The following is a 15040-nucleotide window of genomic DNA, read 5'->3' as shown; positions in this document are numbered from 1 at the left end:
CTCATGTGTTTAGTCAGCTGCCACAGTAGTGTCCAATGCTAGTATTAAATCCATAAATTGTTCTATAGAGCAATAAAATAAGACCGAAATCTCTATCTATGAAGACCAAATCTCTATCGCAGAGGTTTCCTGCACAAGGCCATAGCTCCCAAGCCTTTCATAGCCAAGCTCTGTTTGGGAAAGCCAACCACATCCCATAGCAGCACAATAACCCTAGCCAGCACAGCCCAACAAGACTTGGTGGCCCAGGCCTGCCTTACTGGCTGGGAGCCACTGACTGATGGCTGAAATGGAATAGGAAAGATTCAAAATATGCTTTTTTATTTGAATTTGGAGTGTCAGTGTAAGGGTGATGCCTAATGAATACTGACAAATAAGGAATTTACAAATAGAATATGAAGAGTTGGAGAAAAAGGGGGACAAAAATAGTAACAATATTCTAGAATAAAACTTTATATTATTTTTTTATATTAAAGCGTTTTCCCTCTATTGACAGTTACTCTGCTTTGCTTTTGCTGATTTTCCTGAACTGCATGTTACTTCCATCAGTAAATGCCCACCAGAAAAATAAAACTCATCACTGAGAATTGTTTTTTTTTCTGTTAAGCTACAATCGGAAAACAACGTTGTGATGCCTTAATGATTTTGTAGATTGCAAAGTACTAGTATTTGTCTTTACAAAATGTCCTTGCTGTTTGAACATTTTTAGAAACTATCAAGAGAGCATAAATCTTCAGGCAAAGTGTGGCAGTTTGTTTAGCCCTTCTCAAGACTCCAGCAGAAAGCAAATTATATCAGAACTGCTGCACTTTGAGAATGCAGGATTTTTGCATACCACGTTCTTCAGAAGTTCAAAGTCTTTCTGACATCTTTCAGATAAATTCAGTTTGGATACAGGATACACTCTAGGTGTGCGCTTTTGATGATTTAAACATCATGTGACTATTAATCATAGCTACAGCACTGGGATTTTATGGAGTTCCCAATGGCACAGCTGCCTGAACAGATACCTACAGATGTCATCACACCAGGGTGTTGCAGCAATAGTTCTCAGAAGATGTAAAGCCTGCAGCATAGTCGTCCAGCTGGCTTTCGGATTCTAAAAATAGGTAGAGCCCAGTGGAGAAGAGATGGGGCAGGGCATGGGTACTTCACAAGCCAAGTATGAAGATCCGGCAAGTTCGAGATCACAGTGTTACAGGCTAGGCATATTAGTATGAAGATTTGTATTAGATCACCTCCGAGCACCAAGGCTAATTAATTCATTTGAGCCATCTAAAAGTTAAGCGCTTAGTCTCAGTTGTCATCTCAGCTTCTTCTGTAGTCAGAGAAACTGCAGGAGAGGAAAAGGTACCTCCAGCAGGCAGCTCGCTCAGCCGGCTGCAGACACCAGTGTAAGCACAGCAGCAGAGCTGTCTGAAGGTGCCTGCCTCCTGCTGCTGATTCAAGGCAGCCTGGACAACAGCTTGACGACACGTCTATTATTGAAATGAGTATTACTAAGTGATACAAAACCTATTCTAAATAAAATCTAAATCTACAGTCTACCAGCTGTTTAGGCTGCAAAGTAACTTCAGATATATTATCTCCCATCTATGCCAAATATTTGTGCCAGACAGAAGGAGAAAGAGTGAAGATAATTAAGGGAAGCTGAAAAAATAAAGCTCTCTCCTTTTCCCAACCTGTTGGACAAACCACAATGTGAGACACCGAAAGAAGTGCAGCTTTTTCACTTGGGGGATCAAGAAATTGAAATCATGCAACACGAAATAAATATTTGCACTAGCTGCCCCCTCTCTAAAGAATGTAAAAACTTCTGATAACTCATGTTTTTGTAATACAAAAAGTTTAACCAGAACTCCAACTATCATTAAAACTAAAAGAATTAAAAGGAACAGTGGCAATACCAACCTGCAGACTACGGCAGCCTCCTACATAATACGCCCATTACAATGGGAATGGATCCGAAAAGGCTGTTACATCAGCACGTGGTCCCAGTAGCAACTGCAGTGCTCTACTCTGGTTTTTATGAAATGATGTCACGGAGAACAGCCTCCTTGATCAAGGTGTAGAATTTTCTCAGTTGGCAGTTTTAGGGAATACACTGGACAAAATCATCTTCCTGCCTGCAGTAATCAAGTGTGCATAGTTGGATAACATCTATTATTTAGATAGATATTTTAAAATATTCTTGGTAAAAACATCCATCTAAATAGTTTTTAAAAGCTGTAACCTGAAGCAGAAAAATATTATCTAAAATATACATTGGAGCAGCATGTCATTTTAAATATGCTTTCTTAAGCTAATCAAAATTCCTTGTTCCCAACAATGAAACGTGATTCTTCTTAATAATCCAGGCATACCTGATGATGCAGTGCTGAAGGAGTTTCACAACGATTCTTGTTACTGTCTCCTTGACTGTGGAGCCAATGTTTTCAGTGACTACAGGTCCCAGCCATCTGTACCCAGTCTCGATGTCTTACTAAAGGGAAAACAAAGAGTTGTATGCTGGGAGATGTAGTCTTATCAGCTACAAATATGCATGGAAATACATTACACACAACTCTGTTTCATCTTACTTAAATGTGATGCTTGAATTTCTTGTAACTATTGATTGCCATTGCTTGTATAACTGGCCAGGCAAAACTAGCAAACTAAGTAAAAGTTACACTTTAAGAAAACATGTCATAATTTGACTCCATCCAATTTCCCAAGAAAAACATAAGCAGAAGATGACAGGAGCAAACTCTCTGCTGTCATTCCATTCCTGCGCCTTAAATCTAGGGCATCACTAAAAAGCTAGGCCAGGATTTTGTTCACTTACTTTTTTTAATGCAAAAATGCAGGTACAGGTAACACCAAATAGAATCCAGTAACATCTGCAACTGCATATAATTCAAAGTGTTAGGAGAGATTTATTAAAGTGTAAAAGGAGGGTGAACATTATTAAATTTATGTTTAAGTGCAGAGGTTCAAGAAGCATGACTGTATATGTACATCAGCACATATATTCTGGAACAATTTTGTGTAACCTTTACCCTGACTATATTGTAGAAGTGTTGAGAAAAAAAGAAAAAGAAAAATGCAGTTTTTCAAATCTGAACTGCATCAAAAATTTATAACTAATTGCTTTTGAATACCAAGAAGAAATTCCAAATAGCATTGACGAAGGTTATGGGAATTTCTCTGTGACCTTCTGAAAATCTCCCCTTGAGGAATAGGCTTCATATATTCTGCTCCCACCTCCAATATATTTTTGGAATATTTTGCAGTTAAGCTTCCCTAAAGGTTTGTTTAACGACTTATGGTGCATTTAACTGCAACTTAAAGGCCTGAAATAGTTCAAACAACACTGAGCACTGCCAAGCGGTGTTCATGCTCGTGCTAACATGATTAGGATGAATAGAGTAAGATCAGGTCCAAACATACCATTCCCTCACAGTCAGCAATGGAAACTGGAGATTTTGTATCACGCTGAGACACAGTAAGTTTATCTGTTACAGAAAACCCTATAACCATGAGGTTTTGTTACAGTTGTTACAGCTTTTCCAGCCCTCTCTGGGTGAGGCTTTTCTGTTTTTGTACGTCTTATCTGCACAAGAGCCCTCAATCAACTGCCCTCAGTCGCTGGCACAGGCAGGTTGAAGCTACACTGATTGTTACCTACAATGGCCAGAGGAAGCTAACCGGCAATTTGAGGGCTTTCCAAACATTCAGTGTAGAAAAACCTTCACATATGGCTGTGCGCTCTGGTTACTGTCAAATATGGAAACCATCTAGTCAACCTTCCTGATTCTTCAGCTAAGCGCCCTCTTCAGCTAAGCGCCCACTTCAGCCATTCCTTCTCCACGGGCTCAAAAAACCAGCCCGCATCCCTAACCCTCCCCTTCCAAGTAGTCCTTCCCACATCCACTCCACCTCTTAAAATCCTCAGCCCGGGGTTTAACCGCGGCTCGCTGGAATCAGCCGCACACGGCGTTCCCCGCAGAGCCAGCCAGGATCCCAGCAGCCCTCCCCCGCTGCATCCACCTCCCCTCTCCTCCGCATGGCTCGCTAGGAGGGCGGCCGGGCCGGCAGCTGCTCCCGAGCGCCGGGGGCCCACGGCTGACTCCTCGCCGGAGGCAGAAGATGGGACAGGGCCGGGGAGAGGCGCCCGCGGAGGAGGTAGGGCCGGGGGAGCGGGCGGGCTGGCCCCGCAGCGTGCTGAGGGGAGCTGAACACCGCGGGGTTATGAAACGCGCCGGGCGCTTGCTAATGGGGATCCAGGGCTCTTTTTGCCGGCTTGTAGCGGGCGGGAGGCGCAGGGGATCGGTTTAGCCGGGTGGGGGCAACGGGTAGGGGGGCTTCCCTCAGAGCGGGCGCCCTCCCCTTCCCTCAGGGCGGGCGGCCCGGCCTCCCCTCAGGGCCGCTTCCCTCAGGGGGGGCGGCCTCCCCTCCCTCAGGGCGGCCTCCCCTCCCCTCAGGAGGGCTTTCATCTCCTCAGGGCTGCCCCCTCAGCCCGTCCCCTCCTCCAGGAGCCCCTCTAGGAGCCGGTGCCCGCTCCCTGAGGGAGCCCAGCGGCCGCCATCACCGCCCCCCAACGCAGCGCCTCCCGCCCGCTCCTCCCCGCTCCCCTCAGGGCTCTGATGACGTCTTCCCCCCGAGCTCGCGCATGCGCGCTGGGCCCGGCGCGGGGTGATGTAATACCTCCCCCCCTCCCCTCCCCGAACATCCGGGCACCCCGCGTGCGCGCTCCCGCCTCCCCCCCTCCCTTTTCCCCTGCAGCGTGCGCGCGCGCGCGGCGGCAGCGGCGGCGTCCGTTGCGGGGAGGTGGGGGGGGGCTGGGGGGGGGTAAACGGGAGCGGCGGCGGCGCATGCGCAGAGGGGAGGGGGGAGGCGGCGCGCGTGCGCGAGAGCGGCGGGGGGCGGGTGGGCGCGGGCACGGAGCCGGGGCCGGGGGGGAGCCGAGCGGGAGGGGCCGGGGGCAGCGGGGCCGCCATGAGCGCTGCGCTCCCCCTGCGCACCGAGGCGCCCTCGGCAGCCGCCGCCTGCGAATGAAGTGAGGCGAGGCCGGGCCCCTTCCTCCTCCTCCTTCTCCGTCTCCTCCTCCTCCTCCTCGCCCGGCCTCCCCGCCGCGCACCTCGGGGAGCCGCCGGTGCCGTCTCCGCCGCGGCCCGGAGCGGGGTAAGTGGTGACGGGGGGGGGGGTGTGTGAGAGACAGGGGCTGTGAGGGGACCCCCGAGGGTATGGGGACCCCCCAGGGCTGTGAGGGGTCCCCAGGGCTGTGGGGGTCCCCGGGGGGGGGAATATGAGGAGGAGGAGGAGGAAGGCGAGCTGAGGTAGTAGCAGCGGCTCCCCTCCGACCCCTCCCTGCTCCAGAGTTCATTTACCGAAGGTTATAAACAGCCTCCTCGCCCATCGCCGCCCGAGCCGTGGGGCACGCCGCTGGGAGCGCGAGGAAAAAACACCCACACCGCACCACCGGCACCACGCATCTATTTATAAAGCACCCACCCCGTGAGGTTCGGGGCACCCAGCGCGCCCCGAGCGCTGGCATTGCCCCGCAGCTTGCCCTCGCCGACGCCTTTCGGGGCGGTTAAAGTTGGAGCGAGGCTCTGGGGACGGCGGCGTGAGCAAAGGTTGCTGGTGAGCTGTAATCTGTCACGGCCACGGCGGTAAAAGCGGAGGTAACAGGACGGTGTCCTCGATGGAAAAGTTGCCCGGCGATGTACGAGATAATTGGGCTCGCGTGCTACATGTCGTAGTTCCCATCTAACCCTTTTATTACGTTACCTTGGGTTGTGGTAGCCACACAGCTCTGGGGCTGGCCGCGGGTCAGTCGTTTCAGGATAGATTTCACAGACATCCGTTCGATAGATATTTGTTTTCATACAATTAAGACGTTTCAGGGATGTGCCGTGCGTGTGGCAAAATTCTGTTGTTGCCAAACTAACCAGCGCTTGTGAGGAACTACTTTGTCGCTGAGCTGTACCTTTTGTCAAGGGAGAAAACGTTGGTGGTTCAGATGACCTGCGTGGTAACCTTAGGGCTGTGCGCGGCATACGAAGGAAGTTTTGATTTTTAATTCTTTCAGGCAGAAGGCAGACTTAAAAGAGATCCTGAGAGCTGTAGGTTTAAGGCTCTCTTCCTCAGTGGTAGGTGACACGTTTTCCGTGGATTGCGATGGATAACGTCAAAATAAGTAGAGTCACTTCGTGAAGTCCTGGTTCTAACTCTGTAACGCTTTGCTGAGCCTGTACACGCACTGCTTCGCTGCTTAGGTGGCTGGCGAAGGATTAGTGAGGCACTAGTGAAATTAAAGACAACCGCTGTTACTCAGGACCCTGTGCGAATTGCCAAATTAACAGGAATTGAGCAAGTTCTACCCACATTTCTTCTCTGACAGCTTTGCTTTTAATACTATTCATGGGTTTTCTATGAATAAGATCAGAGACAGAGGGAAGGGGTGGGGAAAACATGGGTCAGGGAAGTTTTACATTTTCCCAGTCTGAGCAAAGGAAATGTTTTGAAGAACAATTTTGGTAGGTACAGCAGCATTTCTCACAGGGGTAGGGAGAGCTGCTCCTAAAGCTTTCCCCTCCAGGCCCGTATTTCTGGGCCTACATCTTGTGTAGGGGACTGCTGTAAAAGTAAAAGCCTTGCTGATGCCTTGTGCCAGTTATTAATGTTTTCCTCAGCCGTATTCATCTGATAAAACCTCCTGATAAACGTAGCTCGTACTGGAAAGAGCTGGTCTCCGCTCTCACTCTTTTCTGGTAGAGCCACGTTTTTCTGGTGTGTTAGTCAAGGCCTAGCTCTGGTTAAAAGGTTTAGTCCTTCGGTTGGTGGTTGTCTGGTAAATATTTCCCCTTGAGGTACAGCAGAAAACTATACCTGTTTTCCAAGTGTTTTGCTGCGTCTAGGTGAGCTCGAGATACTTTGTTGGAGCTGAGGAGCAGGGCTGGAAATGCCAAGGGACTGGTGAAGCTTGCAGGTCCAAACAAGCAGAACTCACTCGGTGCAATTTGAATTAAAGCAGAACACAAAAAAGTCTTTTCTATAAAATCGAGCTGGTTGCTTCTTATCTGGAGAGCAGCTTACACGGTGCAGTTGAGTCATTCTTGCTGAGAGAGCATTTTAAGAACTATCGTTAAAAAGCTCAGATATTTAACTTTGGCACAGTATAATTTGCAAACTTATGTAACTGGTATGTTTTTGAATGCAGCTGTCAATAAGATCTTATTGCACTTTTCCCTTTTTAGTGGAACTGGGAATATAAAGCAGCTGCTGTCACGGGATGACCTACATATAAGTCATTTATCAACGGTATATTTCTTACTAAAATATTGACATTAATATTGGCTTCATTTTCACATGTTGAAGCCTATGCTAATGTCAAAATATTTTTACATAATTGCAAGCTATTTACAGATAAGCAAGTTTTAGAATGGGAAGTGCTGTAAAATAACTATTCAGTTTGCCTCTGCAGACCTCAACTCATTTTAAAGACTTTAATGATGTTTGAAGTCAAGACAGTAGTGGCTTTAGCAGAGCTACACCTGAGCCACGCAACATTTCTTCATACTGTAGCACGTGGTTGTAATTGTTCTCCTCTCTTCTCTTAAACCATAGCTCACATTTACTTTTTCTTTGAAACATTGGTGTATCTGTATCATCTGTAGCTCTTTTTAAATGATGTAACCTATAGTCACGTTTATTCTTTTTGAAACTTCAGCTGTTTCTGGATAGTACTTTGCTGTTGAAATCTTAACTGATACCTTTAGCTTTAGTCTAATGATCCAAATTTCAGTTAAAACTATCAGGATAAGAAATAAACTTCTCTAAAACTTAAATGGAGTTAACTGTGATGCTCTTCGTTGAAAGAATGACAAATTGCAAACTAAAGTTTACATCAAAAACAGGTAATGTCTGGATAAAAACAGTGTTCTTAAGATCCAGGGAACATACATAAAATATAGTTTAAGAGCCAGTGTATAAAACAGTTGTTTCAGAAGGCTTCGTCTATTTGAACCATGATGTAGCATGGATCAGAGTGGTGATAGCGTTATCTCTTTGTGGTTTTTGTTTTTTTTTACATTGCTCTTTTTCCTATCTGTCTGCGAAGGAACAATTTTAGATTTATTATGTTTCTAGAGTAAGTCATTTAAATCTTAAGGCTTGCAAGAACATCTAGTCCAAGGAAATTGTAATCAGGGCAGAAGAAAAAAAAGCGAGATGCCATACTGAGGGAACAGACTGATTCTTGTTCCTGGATCGAGGTAGGATCCAGCTGAGTGCTGTAGGTGTTAAGGCAATGCTGTAAGGGCTGCTTTTCTGAATTTCTACCTACCAAACTGTGCTCCGTGTTAAACCACCTACTAAGTTAAAGATGTCTGTCAAGTTTCTTCTTTTTGCATTTCTCTTTGTGTGTTTAAACTGAACAGGCCTTTGTTTTACTGGGTGCTCATTTAATTTTTTTTGTTGTTGTTTTCACATACCAGTAAAATTAACTAATGGATATTTCAGCTTGCTGCTGGAGTCTCCAGAAACAGCGTGTTTATAAATATATCAAACAGTTGCTCGGATTTTTTAACAGCTCGTCTAAAAAGGTGTTCGTATGTGACCAAACCAACAGAATAAACACTTCCTTCATCTATAAATAATACCAACAAAGTACGCTTCCACTGTTTGGAGTGTAAACTTTGGAGCAGTATACTAGCAGAAGAGCATCTCAGAGGGATGCAAAGGAAAAACAAAGCTGAGTAATCAGATTGCAGTGTTGAAATTTAGAGAAATGCTACAAGTTTACACCTAGAGAAGTACATTAATCTCTTTGTTGCTAACACCTTAGTTCTCAGTTCAGGTAAGAATATTTTAATTGATTAAAATATCTTAAATCTTCCAAGAAAATAGTTTGTGAAGCCAAGAAACTCAAGTGTAATGTGCCTTGTGCTCTGGTAGCTACAGTTTAAATAAAGCAAAGCACTTAAATGTCCTTACGCGCATAGGCGATGTGCAGCTGAATTATGTGGGACTACGCAGAGGCATGATGTAACCCTCATACTTACATGCCTTGCTGGATTGTGACCCAGAGGATGAAATGTGCTTTCATGTTTGGGTCTCAACTGTAACTTGAAGGATTTTCTGTAGCTATGCATGCAATTCATTTTAACTGCTGTCTGTACTTTGGGTCTGGAGTTTGAATGCCAATCCGTATCCTTCTTGGCCGCGTATCGTGGCTATTTGTGCACAACCCTCTGCTGGTTTTAGATTAAGGAAATACCCTAAAATGCAGTAGCCATGAGAACCATGTAATCTGTGCCTAAGCTGTTTGTGTTTGGAGATGATTATAAGGAATTCACCAGTTGTCTAAGTTACATAAACCCAATCTTTAGGAAGGGGTGCAGAATGCAGAGAAATGTGGGCAGGTAAGCGGTTAAGTATTAGGCTGAAGGAACGTTTCATGAAGAAAGAATCAGTTTCTATCAGTAAATAATTTTCTGGTTCCCCTAATCAAATACATTAAGTATTTGGACAGACCCTTCGTACAGATCTTGTATTCCCCCTGTCTGTAGGGAACGGTTCTGGGGCTGCAAAGTGAGACCCCTTAAGCTCAGGAACTGCTGGTTTTCACGCTGCTTAAACCTTGAAAAACAGGTGAATTCCACAACATCCTAGTTTGGTGACCAAGATATTTAGAGTTGCAACAAGCTCAGGTTTGGACTCAGAAGAGCATCACCTCACTGTCTTGTCCATCAAAGGCAACCCCATCAGCTCTGGCTGCGCTGGTGGTACCAGAGGTGAGCCTGGTAGTTGGTTGGACCCTCAGAGAAAGCCTTCTGCAAGGACTACAGCAGGTTTATTTTTCCTCTTGGATTCTTTTTGTCTATTTTTAAATTGTCTTGATGGGGAAAAAAATAATCTACTTTTACTCCAGCAGTCATTCTCTATCCTTTTTTTTTTTTTTTAACAAGATAGGAATGCTGGGGATGTGAGGGCAACATGACTTTGTAAACAAAAGCTCTTGGCGTGTACAAATGAACAAACTCCAGCTTTTCCTAAGCTTTGAGGATTTGACTTCCAGGTCTTAATGTGCTTCTGGCATAGTTTTGATGTAATTTCCTTGCAAGCAAAGCCAGGTTACAGCTGTGCACTTCAGAACATTTCCTATTTTATTCCCATTTGATTCTCATGTGTAGTCAGCAGGTTTGAAGTCCCGCGTGCTGCTTTTCCTATATCCTCACCAGAATCGTGGTAACGTTGCTGTGATGAGAACCGCAAATATTTTCTCGTAAAATGAAGAGTCTGGAAAATTGCTTATGTATCTTACATTAAATAATTTCATAATAATGCTTGGCTAAGCGGGAGATTTTGTGACCCTCATGGAAATATCTTCTAATCATCGGGCGTGTACTGGCTGCGTACAGCTTGAGACATAAAGACCGAAAATTCGGAAGGAGATGGGGTGATGATTCCACGTGTTTGATTTTCTTTGGGTTGTATAGAACAGTAATAGCACAACAGCCTTTGTGGTGAGGGTATCAGTTAAACACTGCAAGAGCATTCATTGCAGAAAGGTGGTGCGGTGCTGTAAGGACTTGTCCACAGCTACATCTGTATTACCACAAGTGACAATTCTCAATTACGTTAACTATTTAAAAAAAAAAAAGTGGCAGTTTCCTGAGTAGGAAACTGTTTCATCACAAGCGTGTGTGTGTAGTTTTGTAGTGTTTCTTTTTTTTTTCTCCTATGTTTCAGGAATGGTTCAATTAATGCACTTGATGTTCGGTTGTTTTTTTTTAATTGCTGTTATTCAAGCCTCACTTTGTTTTTGTAGTCTCAGTGAATAATCCCATCAGGACCTCTTTCCATGCAGCATATTTTTCCTCGTTTATTTTAACACTTTAGCTAAAACGCTGTGGGGTGCTGGGAGGGGGAATCTGCAGTCGCTTGACTTTACTGCAGTGGCCTTTGAAGAACCTGAGCAGTCCTGGTCCTAATAAGCCATTCTGGGCTCGAGGTCTGTTACCAAGAATTTCATTTTCCTCTTTTGGGTAGCGGTGGCGAGGGCTGGACGCAAATTCTGCCTGATTCTTCTGAGTGGGGTTAGCTGAAGTTGATAAAAAGCAAATGCCGTTTTGTTTTGTTTTTCTTTCTGACTCAGAAATAGCAGTGAAATAGTGCAGTTCTTCCACTAAAGAAAACATTCCTCGATGAATCTTCAGAATATCTTTCTGTAAATGGCAAATAGTGTTTGGTTGGTAATACTAGCAGGGAACAAAGATGCTGAGACTTCAAGCTGTGAATGAGAGGTCAGAAGAATGAAGTTTAAAGAACAGTTTTATTTAGCTGTTGCTTGAAGCATTTGATCAGGTCTGTTCAGTTCTTGGACTTTTTGAGGCTTATTTGTACTCCAGAATTGGATATTAGGGCCACTGTGTCTAGGAATGGAGTAATATTACGGTGCTAGTGGCAATACTTTGTTGGTATTGCAAATAGGGGAAAAATTGCAGTTCAGCTTTTATGACAGCATAATTCCAATTTTCTGCATGCTGTCTTTTTCTCCCCCTTTTCCTGTACAAGTCTTTTTATTCTGGTGAAACTGTATTGCTGTGCCTGGTTCTGTTGGAGTAACTGCACATCACTATATGCTCGTTCTGATAAATGTGGGTGGCTTGATGGGAACCCTTATTTTTGCTTGCTTGCCTTGATCTTTGAGAAATTTTGAATCTTACTGCGTCTCGTTTATTGAAACATAAAATGGAGCAAGGCCTTTCTTTCTCCCAACTTCTGTCTGCAAAGACTGTAGCTTCCTTGGATCTCACAGTTCCTTTCTACAGTGCTTTCCTCAATGGGGCTTTGAATTTTGGCTGGAGTCTGCAGGAGTTTGTGTACTCTTAACAAAGCGTTTGTTTAATCTTGGTGTCTAAAATGGGTGTCTTTTGTTTATCTTCCAACACATTTTAAATAAGAAATCTTTGGAAAATGTTGTATAACCAGAAAGGGGCTGCAGCTAAACGCCAGCGGGGGTATGTTTTTTGATTATTAATTTTTTCAAGCAAGGACCTTGGGGTTTTCATTATGTTCCTACTGCTCACACAGCAGTGTATGACTGTGCGCAGCTAGCTCATTGATTTTCAGAGATTTTTTTCCTAGTGATTGGGCTGCTTGTACTTTGATACTGCTGCCTAGTGCTTTTTTCTTATACTCTCCCACCTCTACTTTGAAGTACAAATATTCAGAAATAATCAAGAAATTTCTCAGGGCCAAGAAATATTACCTTTTTTTTTTTCTGAGGGTACCGGTCTTGTTAGGATCTTGATGAGCAACTGGTACTTGTGGATGCAAGTTGTATCTCCTCTCAAAATCAATTTAGTGATTCTTCTATTCCCAACCGTGGTCCTAGTGATTCTGGGAATAAGTTATTTCCTTCAGTAACTGACCACAGAGCAAAAGAACTCCATAAAGAAATATTGAAGCTACATCACCCTCTTTCTAAATCTCTGCAGGAACAATTTGTTAGATGAGTTATCTTTTTCCATGTTCAGGACTTTCTTTTTTGGAAAATCAGATTACAAACATCTTTCGAGAAAGTCTGGACCTCAGCCAGCATACATGCATGATGAGAATAACAGCTCCTCGTTTAACCTTGGAACAGGTTTGGTTGTCTGGAGAAAAGGTAGATAACAGCAGAAAAAGGTGAAACGTGTTGCTGGAGGCGGGGTGCTAGCTTGGGAATGGTTGCCTTCTGTGTTCCAGAAAACTTTTGGAGGCTTTACCAATCCTCTGCGAAGTCCTGTCATCACCCCAGTGCAAACAACAAATACATCGATGTAGGAAAACAAGTGGGAGAAAATATTTTGCTGTTTAATATGAGGAGGCATTCAGAAAGGCTGTCAGCCCCTAGCAAGAACAGGGGATTTTAACCAAAAGCAGAGCTATCTTTAAATAGATAAAAGCTCAGTGAAATGGTTTATTAAAATAGCCCAATTTCTGCATTTTATTTCTTGTCCTACTTCTTTTTTGGGGCCAATTCATGTGTCTCTTTATTGGCCATCTATTCCTACATTTGAAAGTACACATTCAGAAACGTCAGCTCTGATTTTCAGTACTTCATTGATGTTGAGCCACGAATGCCAGGACTCAATCATATAGCCTCCGATAGTTTTGAAATAGTTTCATTGGCAAGAAGCTTTTTCATGACTTCATTCAGCCCATGACTGTGGTGTAATTATGTCTCCTCGACCGCGTGTTCTGTTTTATTTTAGTCATTCTTCTGATCCCTGGGATGATCTCTGACATGTTATTTGTTAATGTTAATTGATTTGGGGCTTCCAGTATGGACGCAGATTTTCATTCAGCGGGAGCTAACTTGAGAAATGTTTCCGTGCCTGCACAATTATATCCTGACTGGTTACTGTGTCCAAGGCGGGAGGGGGAAAGTGCCACGGATCAGGTTGGAGCCGAAGGCTTTGGATGCCCCTTTTCTATTCACCAAATTATACATACTGCTGCTGACTTCTTCTGTGTCCTGTAGTTCAAGTAAAGCTTGTAATCTTGCTTTATGCGTGCTTATTACAGCATACAGGGCATAATGTCACTCGGAGAATTGTTCCAGGAAACTGTAGTATGGGGACACTTCTGAGCTTAGGTTGGACAAATAGCTACGGCTGCAGTGTGCCTCGTATAAGCAGCTTATCCTAGTGGAAGGAGTACAATTCGAGCATTGTTTTAAAAGGATTATTAAATTATATATTGTTAAAGTACGAGCTTCAGATGGGGGGTGGTGGCTTTTCTTGGACAAAATGCTCGGTTCATAGTCTGAGATCTTGGAAAAATACATAAGGTTTTTGCAGGGGTATATGGATTTACGTTGATTATCCTTTGTGGACAGTTTAAGACGTGTTCATATGAGCCTTCAAGCAAATGAAAAAGCATACGTAGAAATTTATTTTCTTGTGTACCAGGAGTTAATACAGTTGCACTGACTGGATAGTATAATTTGAGGGACAAATAAAGGGGCAAAGGGATTTCATGCATTCCACTGGTGTATCTGCGGTTGTCCGTGGTTGTCCATGGTCTGGTATACTAATTACCCTCCTTTTCTTTGCCACTCAGTTCTCCAATTGCATCTACTTTCAAGGGTTTTAGCTACTGACTCTTTGGCATGCTCCATTCATTATTTCAGTTTTGTTTCTAATGCTGCAGTCCTTTGAATTTTGGCACCCTTGTGTTTTATCCCAGATCTTGTTACTTGTGTTGATTTTTCTAGGCCTGTACAGTACTCTCGCTTTTCTGTCTGCAAACTGCGACTTGAGTTTTTCATGCACTTGCTGTAGAGGTTCTCCTTCAGCTTGACCTCTACGGAGTCAGCGTTTCTGAAGTCATGCTTCAGATGCACTCGTAGATGCGTAGATGCACCCCTGGGTATGCATATTTATGCAGAATGTTCAGTCTCCCTTCTTTTAATTAAAAAAAAATATTTAATTAAATAAAAAAATAATTAGAGAGGCTTCTGATTTTTTTATTCTTGGGAGCCAAAACCCAGGAACTTTGACTGCAGAAAGCTCTTTCTTTCAGGAGTAACTAATGGAAGGCATAGGCACTGAGATGGTGAACCAAGAGGCAGCCTCCGTTAAAACTGTGGTTTGTTTGACCGGTCGCTGTGACAGTTGCAGTGCCTGATGGTCTTCTGGTTACCCTTCTGAAAAAAATCTTGCACCTCTGATGTTCCTACAGGGCACTGCTGCTGTCGTACTGTACAGATTCGTCCTCCTCTAAGGAAAAAACAACGGGAGGTTTACATTCGCCAATAAATGCACCGGTAAGCTTCCAGATTCAAGGGCATTTTCTCTGACTTTGGCTTTAGTAGGGATAGGAATGCTGTCTGTTTCTGTTGGTCGTTCATACATTGCTCAAGCATCCTGAAAGTGGAGGCATCCAGGTTGGGTATCCCAGTGCCAAAGATGACCAGATGGCTGCAGGTGACTAAAGAACTGAAGAAGAGGGGTGAGCCAAGCCGTGCTTGGAGTCTGGGTGCATGCAGACTCTTTTGGGCCTG

General features: G+C 44.2%; 1 protein-coding gene and 1 long non-coding RNA gene across 14 annotated transcripts in view; one reads left to right on the top strand and one right to left on the bottom strand.

Moving 5' to 3' along the window:
• Window positions 1–145: 145 nt before the first annotated feature.
• LOC308196541 lies at window positions 146–3748 on the bottom strand. Of its 2 annotated transcripts, none has more exons than XR_013952270.1 (3): window positions 2364–3748; window positions 1912–2126; window positions 146–1333 (listed from the first exon to the last, which is right to left on the bottom strand). It is a non-coding gene; the product is annotated as an uncharacterized lncRNA (long non-coding RNA). The 2 variants fall into 2 exon arrangements; XR_013952271.1 differs by lacking the exon at window positions 146–1333 and adding an exon at window positions 1392–1478.
• Window positions 3749–3930: 182 nt separating this feature from the next.
• Window positions 3931–15040, top strand: part of PPM1A (protein phosphatase, Mg2+/Mn2+ dependent 1A) — a 29535-nt gene continuing 18425 nt past the window's right edge. For 3 of the 12 annotated variants that reach the window (XM_080595659.1, XM_080595661.1, XM_080595660.1), the window contains exons 1-2: window positions 3959–4164; window positions 14719–14803. The gene's annotated coding sequence lies outside the window, so the exon portion shown is untranslated. Of the gene's footprint in view, window positions 4165–4887; window positions 5164–14718; window positions 14804–15040 lie in introns of those variants that run through there. The other 9 variants (XM_080595662.1, XM_080595664.1, XM_080595663.1 and 6 more) reach the window with 7 other exon arrangements.

Source organism: Anser brachyrhynchus, assembly GCF_964034855.1.
Source record: "Anser brachyrhynchus genome assembly, chromosome: 5".
Taxonomy (NCBI): domain Eukaryota; kingdom Metazoa; phylum Chordata; class Aves; order Anseriformes; family Anatidae; genus Anser; species Anser brachyrhynchus.
Note: the sequence above shows the minus strand (reverse complement) of the source record. Positions and strands in the feature narration are given on the sequence as shown.